We start from the raw sequence: 10239 nt of genomic DNA, 5'->3' as shown, positions 1-10239 counted from the left end.
AATAAAAAATGTGTAGTTTGTTTTTCATAAGCCGAATCTAAAAAAACGACCTAATGTGGACTACAGGTGTATTAACTGGACCCAAAGACTGAGACTGGGAGGACTGGCTGCCCCAAAACCAGTAAGCTGCCCCTGCTTGTTAAAAAAAAAAAAAAAAAGAAAAAAAAAAAGTTTGTGAAAGTGGCCTGACGTCACACTCCCACAATGCTTACCGCCCCATAACTCCGCTGCAGCCTGAGGGGAGCCAGACGCACTCTCAGGCCACGAATATAGAAAAATTATCGGGAAAAAATCGGGAAAAAATCCTAAAAGCACAGCTCGCGAGGAAAAACCGTCGCGGAGCGTCGGCGTGGGTTCTCCCCCGGCGGGTGTCCGGTCCGGTCCGGTCCGAGATGGAAGGCTACCGGCGGGGCTCCATGTGAAGCTGACTAATGCGGTGCTGGAAACTTTTCGGTGGGTAAACTGCTCCTTTTCTTTCTACTGAGACCTCCTAACGCGGCTGCACGTCCTGGTGTGTGCATGTGTGTCCGTTTTGAAAACAACTTTACGCACTTTGGATCCACTCTCGCTGACTGACACATCGACGCGCGCGACACTTGATTTGTGATATGAATGTGTTGTTAGTGTCGCGGAATTGGACCGTGCGTGATTTCGCTTTTTAGTTTTTTTGTTGTTGGTGGCAGCATGGACGGATCCGGGCTGATTCATGTGTAATCAATCGGTTGTCTCGAGTTTTGTTTTGTTTTTTTCTGGGGGGGGGGGGGGGGGGGGGGGGGGGTCGATATGCTTAAATATGCTCTGCTGGAACAAAATGCGAACCAGTGGAGTTGTTTAACACGGGTGCACTTTGTCCAGCGGCCCAGGGCTGTTGACGTCTGATGTTCCTCCGCTGCATGTTTTCGCCGATCTGGAGAGTTTTTAAAAGCAATTTCCGAACATTTATCAAGTGTGGCATGCCACTGCAGAGGGGAGATAGTGCGCACGTACCGTGGCGTGGGCTGTATAGTTTGAGAGAGGAGGAGAAAAAAAAAAGTCTGATAAAAAGTTGCAGAATGTGGAAGCTGTTTCTGTGTGTGTGTGTGTGTGTGTGTGTAACATGCTGTTATACATTCCCTACATGCGGACTTTAGTGTGTGTTATTCCGGCGTCCCTTAAACACTTTGAAGCCATTGTGGCTGACTGAGTGTCGCTCTGGCCCCTCCACGAGGTTATCTACATGACTTGTGTCATGTTTGTCGCTGATCGGATGTTTTTGTGTTTCTTCCCTCTGGCCTGCATGGATGTGTGTGTGTGTGTGTGTGTGTGTGTGTGTATGTGTGTGCGCGTGTGCGCGTGTGCGCGTGCGAGTGTGCTTTTCCTTGGAAGCGGGTAAATAACCAAGACCCCAACCAACCTAAAAGAGGGTGTTGGGGGAGGAGGGTGGGGGGGGGGGGGGGGGGTCACAATGTGGGGGTTCCATTTATGCACTTGTTATTGATAGCTGACTTTCCTGCAGGCTTCTAGGCCCACTCTTCCCCTTTTTATTCCTTTTCTCTTTACATGTTGAGCTACCACTGTTGTTGAAGTAACACAAAGTTACTAACACCCTGCAGCAGACAACACTGCTCCGGTAGTCTTTAGAGAGAGAGTGCACTGCAGTGTGCTGCTGTTGCATCTTCTTATTCCTGTGCTATAAAGGCATTATGGGCACTTCAGTAGCAATTTATCATTTATTTCAAAGATGACTGTCGTTTTTTTTCCCGTTGAACACGGAGAAGCCCTTTGTGGTATTTAGATGTTTTTTTAATTAATCTGCTCTAAGCTTATAAGCAGACATCCTGTGGCTGTGCAAGAGTTACTATTACCTACTGTACATACTAATATATGTGTGTAGATCTTCACCAAACAGGGAGACTCAACTAGGGCTAATGATGATTTTCACTGTCGATTAAACTGCCAATTATATCCTCGATTTATCATCGAGTCCTATAAAAACGCCAAAAGAAGTGAAGAATACATTTTCCTTAACCCTCCTGTTGCCCTGGGGTCCAATTTGCCCCATTTGTTTTAAAAAGCAACAGCTACATCAGAAATTTGGGATTCTTTCATCCAAGTTGTCCAAATATTACATTGATGGTTCCATGTAAATGAATGAAGGATCAGTTCACTACTTTATTGAATTTGGGTTTTTTATTTCCCACAAAAAACATTGACAAAAGACAAAAAAAAAATATATTTCATATAAATGAGGTTTCTAGACCATGAATTTGAAAAAGAAAATAGTGTAAAACTAGTGGAGATATATTGGTGTTGGTGATGTGTCCAGAATACTGTTGGTAGTGTTACAAAAATAAAGAAAATGTAAAAAAAGTGATAAAATAGTATCTTAAACGCGTCGAAAAAGTGTCAAAAAAGCGCCAAAAAAATGTTTATTTTCAGTTTTGACTTTGGAGGACGACACAAGGGTTAAATCCGAGTTGAGGCCTTCACATGTCCACTGGGCCGGCCGAGGTAAAAAACAAAACATTATTGATTTACTGTATACATAAGACAAAGAAAAACGAGCTAGAAATGTAGGGACTGTTTGGTACTTTGGCCTGAAAAATGGCTGAAAGAAATATTTGCTTTTGAAATGCGTTGAAGATTTAATTTCCTGTGGTTTGGCTGATTGATTAATCGACCAACGACTCCGGCTCTATAGATTCCACCTGCACGGGCCTTCTCATGGCTCTAACATACCCCCCCAACATCAACATTAAGTCATTTAAGATCATTTTAGAAGTTTTTAACTACAAGGACAATCAGGTTTGGATGACATGATTTACAATAATTCCTCTGATTTCTTTAGAAGTTTTTAAATAATAATAAAAGAAAAGGATGATGCATTCAGTGATTTAGTGTTATACTTAAAAAGACAGTTTATTATATGGCTGCAACATGAAATGAAATACATGAATATTAGAGCTGCAAAGATGAATCGATAAGTTAACTATTGATTTGATGGCTAACTATTTTGATAATGGATAAACCGTTTTGGGTGATTTTTTTAATAATGAAAAGTTAAAATTCTCCAACTCCAGCTTCTTCAATGGGAGTATTTCTTTAGCGTCTCCACTCCTCGGTGACAGTAAACTCAATATCTTTGAGTTGTGGACAAAGCGAGACATCTGATGACGTCGACGTTTTTCACCAATTTCTGACATTTTATGAAAATAACTAATCAATAAACCGATAATATAGTTAACCAATAACTCCTGTTGTACTTTGGAAAATGTCTCATAAAGTTGGATTTCTTGTTGAATCTAAGTGTCAGAAGAGATAATGTGGATGGTTCCACGCAACGCTGTTCACAAGTTAAAGAAATGATCAGTTGATGACTTTCGTTGAATTTGGATTTTTGTGAATTTTTGGTTTTTAAAAGAACGTTGAAAACAGTGACAAAAATGTCAGAAAAAGCTTCAAAAATATATTAAATAAATTATTAAATAAATAAAACAACAAAAACTTAAAAAAAAAAAAAACTGTGGAAAAAATCTATTAAAACATTGGAAAACGTGACAAAAAGGCTTCAAAAACGTCGGGAAAAGCGACAAAAAGAAAACCAAAACATTGAACTGCCATGTCTTCAGCTGTCCTATTTAATAAAGGCCTAAAACGCCCAAAAAGTCATCTTAAAAAATTACAAAACACAGGTTTAGCTCACACTAAAGTCCCAGCAGTATCACACGAGCAGCAGTAACTTTTAAAGCGGAGAGTAACAAAAGGGGATGACATTTTTGTAAGATCTTTCTTTTTCACAAGACAACACAAGGGTTACAAAGAAGGTGGCTGTTAAAGGTGCAGATGGAGGTGGGTTTTCCCCTCCACCTCTAGAAAACAAGCATGTTCCATCAAGGCCTCCAGCTACATAATAAGGAAATGGAAGTGAGTTTGTCACGAGACAATGGCTTTGTTGTTGCCAGTTCTCCGTGCAAGTTGAGACCCATGTGTTGATGTTTGCTGCCGTCTTACTATAACAAGCCTGTTAGCGATGGATCCGCTCCTTGGGCTTCAACAGATTTCATTTCCCCCGGAGATTTCTCAAAACAGGGGGAACTATTAAGGCTGCTGGCATCCTGGTGCACCTGTTCTTAGATGACACACACACACACACACACACACACACACACACAGCCTGTGTAATTGGTGTTTAATAGTTCCATCAAACTCTCAAAAGCTCAGAGGTGAATTTGTGAATGGTTAGAGAATGAATTCATACCCGTGTGTTGCCTTAAGTGGGAGAAAATACAGCTAATAATGAATGAAATTAGATAATACGTGTATTATAATGATGTGCTCGGGCTGCACGATATGAGGAAAATATCTAATTGCGATTATTTTGACTGAAAATGCGATATGATTCACGATATTGGAGGGAAAGATTAGTTTTTAATTATAAATTGACTAACATTGAAAGAAATTAAAATGAGTACAGTATATATAGTGTGCTTTTTGCGAGGATATGTGCCAAACAACCTTGTTCAGAATGGTTTGACACATATTTTGTTATTTACAAATATTGCACTCTTCCATATTGCAATTTTAATACAATTGCGATGAATTGTGCGGCCCTTTAATGTATAATGCATTATTCGTGTTGTCATGCCGCCCACCACACACTTGTTGTCTTCTCGGGTCCCAATAGGAAATCCACACTTTTCTGATGCTTTATTTTTTTTGATGATTTGGAGCCTTGCTGACGTTTTTGTTCCTTATTGTGACACTTTTTTCTATGTTTTTGTCCTTTTTTTTTTTTTTTGAACTGTTGACGCTTTTCCCGATACTATCCACAGTATACAAGCCACTAACACCAAAAGTTATTACCACTACTCTTACATATATCTTTTGCAATTTATGGTCAATAAACCTTGTTTATGGGAAATTATACCAATTTATTTCTGTCAAAAAAGCAGAAATTATGGCTTACTTTGGCTGAAATTAGATGGACGTATGTTGACAGATAGTCACAGATATGTCAAAGTTTAACCAGAATACTTTCAATAGTTTCATATTTTTTTCAAATGACTAAAACACTCAAAACTCAATGGAAGTAGCAACATAACAGCAAAAGATATACACATTTTCATTATTTTTTTTGTTATGTCAGATTTGATGTGTTAAAAGACCACAATGCAGTTGTTCTTTGGACTTGTGAAGAGCGTTGTAGGGAACCTTCCATGTTATTTTTTGGGAAAGAAACCCATGTTTCTGATAAAGACATTTTGAAAACTGGTCCAATTTGACCCACGGACAACAGGAGGGTCGATTAACATTTGAACTAACAAAAGTTGCAAGTAATCTTAAAGCTTAACCCTTGTGCTGTCTTCAGGTCAAATTTGACCCACTTTCGAAATTTCTATACCAGAAATATGGCTTTCTTTTTAACTTCCTTATTGTTATTACCCCAAAATAACATGGATAATGCCACAAAACGCGCTTCGCAACTACAACACAAGATCGGATCTCCACTTTCATTGAATTTTGGGTGTTTTATTTCTTTTTTATTTTACACAATATTTTTAGCATGTGAATCCTTTTACTGAATGTTGACATATACCAGTTTGTGATCCTCCTTCCTTTAACCCTCTGAGGTCTAAGGGCATCTTCACATATCTTCTTAACCATAACCTTTTTTTTTTGATTATTTTTTGGGCTCACTGGGTGAGCTAGAGCTCGCCCCATAAATTGACCTTTTTACGGTATTTGCATAAACCTGATCCCTGTGTGTCATCAAAACGTTCAGCTTTCTGTAATGAGGCCCAAATCGGTCCCAGAGCAATGTATGAAGAAATCATGTGGCGCTAAAGCTGAAACGTTGATGTTGGCTTTTTGAAAGTTAAATTATGATGTGTTGTATGAATTGTTTTGGTCTTTAGTTTCACAAAGTAATGTTAATATATGATAATTTATAGAAATGTCTGAAACGATAGTTTGTGGTATTGCTTCTTGAGTAGGAGTGTTGGCAAAAGTTGTTTGGACACGCCAGTGTGTCTTTCATTCTTAGATGGTTAATATTAGTCTAAATAATTCATAATTTTTTTTTAGCTTAGTTAGGCTTAGGTATAATTTCCTATAAATGAGGTTTATTAACAATGAACTTCAAAAATAAAGACTTAGAATTCTCTTTTTTGATCCTTGTGGGATAACTCCCGCAAGGAAATTAAAAATGTAATAAAATAAGTGTAAAACTAGTGCTAATGAGTTGGCGTTAGTGATGTTATTCATGGTAGTGAAAAGAAGCATCAAGAAAAGCTCCAAAAACATTGAAAAAAATGCCAGAAGTGTTGAAAAAGAGACAAAAATGCCACAAAATGTTTTTAGTTTTGACCGGGGAGGACGACACAAGGGTTAACAGTGTGCAATCTTTCTTCTTTATCTGTTAGTAATTATGTCCAGAATTCAAACAAAAAGAGTCCGTCCTATTTTTAGACTTTTTCTTTCCCAGTCCCAGCCTCCTGATGATTGGTGCATTCTCAGCGGCGCTGCTCTCCCAGTTATTTCTGCCGGGCCCATTGAGCCAGCTTCTTCTCATTAACTCCCATGCATCGCCATGCATTACTGCCATGCCCCTGCGGTTGGAGGCAACACGGTTCATGTTTGCCTTTGTGATTGAGTGAATGTGTTTGCCAGCGCGAGCTCGCTCACATGGCCCTGTTTGTGAGGAGCTGGATGGTAGATGTGCGCGTGCATGTGTGCCTGACCTCATGTTGTTAGCTTGTGTGTGTTTGCGAGAGAGAAAGAAGGAGAGAGCGCCAGAGAGAGAGACAGAGAGAGAGAGAGAGAGAGAGGAGGAGCTGTTTTCGAGCTGAAGGGAGGTCTTCTACTCTGACCCCCCCCCCCCACCTACACCACCACACACACACACACCCACACACACAATTCCTTGCACCTCCGCGGGTAGTGGAGGTAGTGGCAGAAGCAGAGACGGTGACGACGGCGGCGGCAACAACAGCAGGCTGATTTCCATGAGAAAAGAGCATCAGTGGGGTTAATGGGAGGGACAGCCCTCTGAGGGTGCAAATGGTAGTTAATAACCAGGGAAGAATCGGAAAAGCTCTGATCCCTCTCTTTGTACTTCTTCACCTTCCAGAGGCAGGGATGGGGTGGGTGTGTGGGTCCAGAGGAGATGGGGGACACGGGGTTCATGCTATAATGGATGTTGTTCACGGAGGGGGCTGCAGAAAGATTGTACTATTTATTATTTTCTCCAAAAAGCCGGAGAAACAAAACGGGAGCCTGAGAACAGGAAGAAGAAGAAGTGTGTGTGTGTGTGTGTGTGTGCGCGCTGTGCAGTTTGTGTATTTGAACTCGCATGTACATGTGTTTGCAGGCATGTGTGTTCAGTGTCGTTGGACGAGCAGGGAAAGATTTATTTATTTGTGATATTTGAGTTTCACGCTGTAGCTGCTGGTCACTCAGGGCACTTTGAGAGGGGGATGGATGGAGAAGAGGAGAGGCTAATGTGTGTGTCGGGTGTGGAAAGAACAGAAGAGTGAGCCCTAGTCTTGTTTACTTATTATTTAGTCAGATATGTACTGCCTTTTATCATCATTTTGCCATTTGAAGACTGTATTTAATTCAATAAAAGTTCTCAAGTCCATCTGCTTGTTTAACAAGCTGCTAACGGACATATATGGGGATTATTTTGTTGAATGAAAAAAGGAGTTTTGTGGAAAAAAGTTAGGGATAAGAAAAGCAAAGTACTCAAAAGGTATTGTTTTGGTATCAGTACTGAAACTCAATGTTGAATATCAAAACAATGTACCAGCTGTTCCATACAATGCTCTATCATAGCGTGGGTTATATTGTGTTTTCTCCCATGGTGGAGCTCCCTTAGTTTCAGTGGATTTTTATTTTATTGGTTTATTTGAAAGGGACCATGCATATTTACGAACACTGTTGTATTAAAAACATCATGTAAATAATGCCAGAATTAGTAAAAATAACTTCTTTTCAGTCTAGTCTCTATGCAGACATAGGACAGCCAGCAGTCGTACACCACTCATTCCCTATAAATTAAAAGGTACACATTATTGTGATACATTGACAAAACAAACAGATTTACATGACGACAAAGACATTATTCATCCATCTCTATACTAGACTCATTTTACCAGTGAAAGTGTACGGGTGATGAAATTTGGGACAGTTAAAAGCGAGTGCATCTCTGGTTTTCTAGGAGCCGCGGTTTTAAGTGAGCTTTAAAGGTGTTGAATGTAGGACACTTTATTATTGCGAGGCAAAAGTTATTCCGTAGTTTACCTACTATTTTTGACAATACATTTTGTTCAGAAGTGGTGCGTCTAAATGGGATCACAAAGTCCCCTTTTACAGAGGTCATCCCTGCAGCGTAGACTTAGCTATATGCAACAAAATTAAAAGTTACAGGTTGTATATGAGTACAGAAAATGGATCGATGATTTGTAATTGAAGTAGTGTCAAATCTCCCACAGTCTCTTTTACACTACGGTGCCAAACCATGTAAAACAAAATGACAATTTCTACCTCTTACAAATGGAAAGTAAAATTCATCCTCAATTCAGTACGCTTGAGTTTTGCTGCTCCAGACTGACTTATGCCTCATTTCCACTGCATGGTTCCGCTTGATTGGACTCACTTTTGGTACCAGGAACTTCTCCATATTTTGTTTTTCCACAGCCCTCAGTGTATTCTCAGATGATCGGATTAACACCGCCCCGTGAAACTGCTGTGACATCGTCTTTAATGCGACCTACGCTGGATCCTATCATAGTGTACAACAAAGTACACCGCGTCTATACCAAGTGTACGGCACAGTTTTGCGATCTGCCAATTTAAACAAATTTGCGCCGACTGAACAATTGTTGGCACTATTGACTAGGGATTGACCAATACTGTTTTTCAGGGCGGAAACCGTTTATTAGTAGTCATTGAAACCGATAACCGATATATTTGGAACCGACATGCATTTACAGTGAAAATGAAAATCTGTGACATGCTGCTTTTTGAAAGCGCACTTTTTAACAAATTAACTTAATCGCTTATCAGGCAAATAAAAAGCCGATACAGTTAATCTGCAAACTGACGGAAAAAAGACAGATAATCGTCCTATCTCTGCTATTAAAGGTAGCTTGGCTTATTAAAAATGGCGGGTTTGTGAAGGATGTCCCGTTTCATGCTAGTTATGATTCTCTCTGACCAATCTGTGGTCTTCAATGTTTTATCTTTACACCTTATAGTATTGGATCATTTCTCTTGCAACCTTGACTGAAGTGGTACCAAAAAAAGTACCAGACTGTCAACAACTTTTACTCATGTAAAAACCTGAAAAAGTCAAGTAGAGTAGAGCTCCATGCAATGGAAATTATTAATTTTTCTGGTTCGACCAGTACCTTACGGTGGCTCGTTTTACATACTGCTTTGTACCTGACGGTACTGAATCATGGATGTATTTTTACCGGATCCCAAAATGGTCTTCTGTTCAATTGAGTTTTCTCATTGGGCACAGACGCAAAAAAAGTTTTCTAAACATCAGGGTTTTACTCACGTGACATGCAGCCCTGTGGTTGTGTTTCTCCCGCTGGCCTCGCCCGCCAGTTCCCTCTTGGCCGAGAGACTTTACATTGTGGTGACGTCACTAGATGGAAGTATTTAAATATAAAGTGTCATATAAACAGTCCATGGATTACAAATTCAGAATAGACAGAAAAGACTCAGAAACTGACCTTGTTTGTAGTCTCAACTGTTCCAGACGTGTCTTTTACGATGGTGGCCTATGGGGGAAATCCTTTTTGAGCCGCAGAGGGATTTCTCATTGAGTGCCACTGGAAAAAAAAGTTATCTGAAAGGCTACGCACTCTTCATGGTGGGGCCTGTGTTGAATCCGATGCCAATATTGCCGAAGGATTTGGTGCTATAGTCGGATATCAGTCTGATATCACCAGTTTGCTCGCTAATGTTGGCGAAGGTCAGCAATCTGTAACACACATTGCTCTGTAACTGACATAACTGTGTCAGCTTTCTGATTTAATGACTCTTGAGTGTGAAATTTCATTAAGTCAAGGTCCACTTACAGTTCTTGGTTTTTGAACCGCATCTCATGGTCTTCATCAGCGGTTGGATTTTGTTGCAGTTAAAGGCTCAGAGGGAATCTAGTAGAAGGGCATTGAGTTAGGATTTTTGGTCAGTTAATGATTCTTTTCTCTACTTGTACTACTGGTATATATATTTAAAAACATAATT

The 10239-nt window shown here is 39.9% G+C and overlaps 1 protein-coding gene and 1 long non-coding RNA gene across 3 annotated transcripts in view; both read left to right on the top strand.

Annotated features, from left to right (window-relative positions):
* Positions 1-211: 211 nt before the first annotated feature.
* Positions 212-10239, top strand: part of plagl2 (pleiomorphic adenoma gene-like 2) — a 40492-nt gene continuing 30464 nt past the window's right edge. For both annotated transcript variants that reach the window (XM_034877972.1, XM_034877971.1), the window contains exon 1: positions 212-453. The gene's annotated coding sequence lies outside the window, so the exon portion shown is untranslated. The remainder of the gene's footprint in view (positions 454-10239) is intronic.
* Positions 5787-10239, top strand: part of LOC117948369 — a 172612-nt gene continuing 168159 nt past the window's right edge. Inside the window, exon 1 of the long non-coding RNA XR_004657422.1 lies at positions 5787-5853. This is a non-coding gene — a long non-coding RNA (uncharacterized LOC117948369). The remainder of the gene's footprint in view (positions 5854-10239) is intronic.

The sequence above is a fragment of the Etheostoma cragini genome, chromosome 7 (genome assembly GCF_013103735.1).
Source record: "Etheostoma cragini isolate CJK2018 chromosome 7, CSU_Ecrag_1.0, whole genome shotgun sequence".
NCBI classification, from domain to species: Eukaryota; Metazoa; Chordata; class Actinopteri; order Perciformes; family Percidae; genus Etheostoma; species Etheostoma cragini.
Note: the sequence above shows the minus strand (reverse complement) of the source record. Positions and strands in the feature narration are given on the sequence as shown.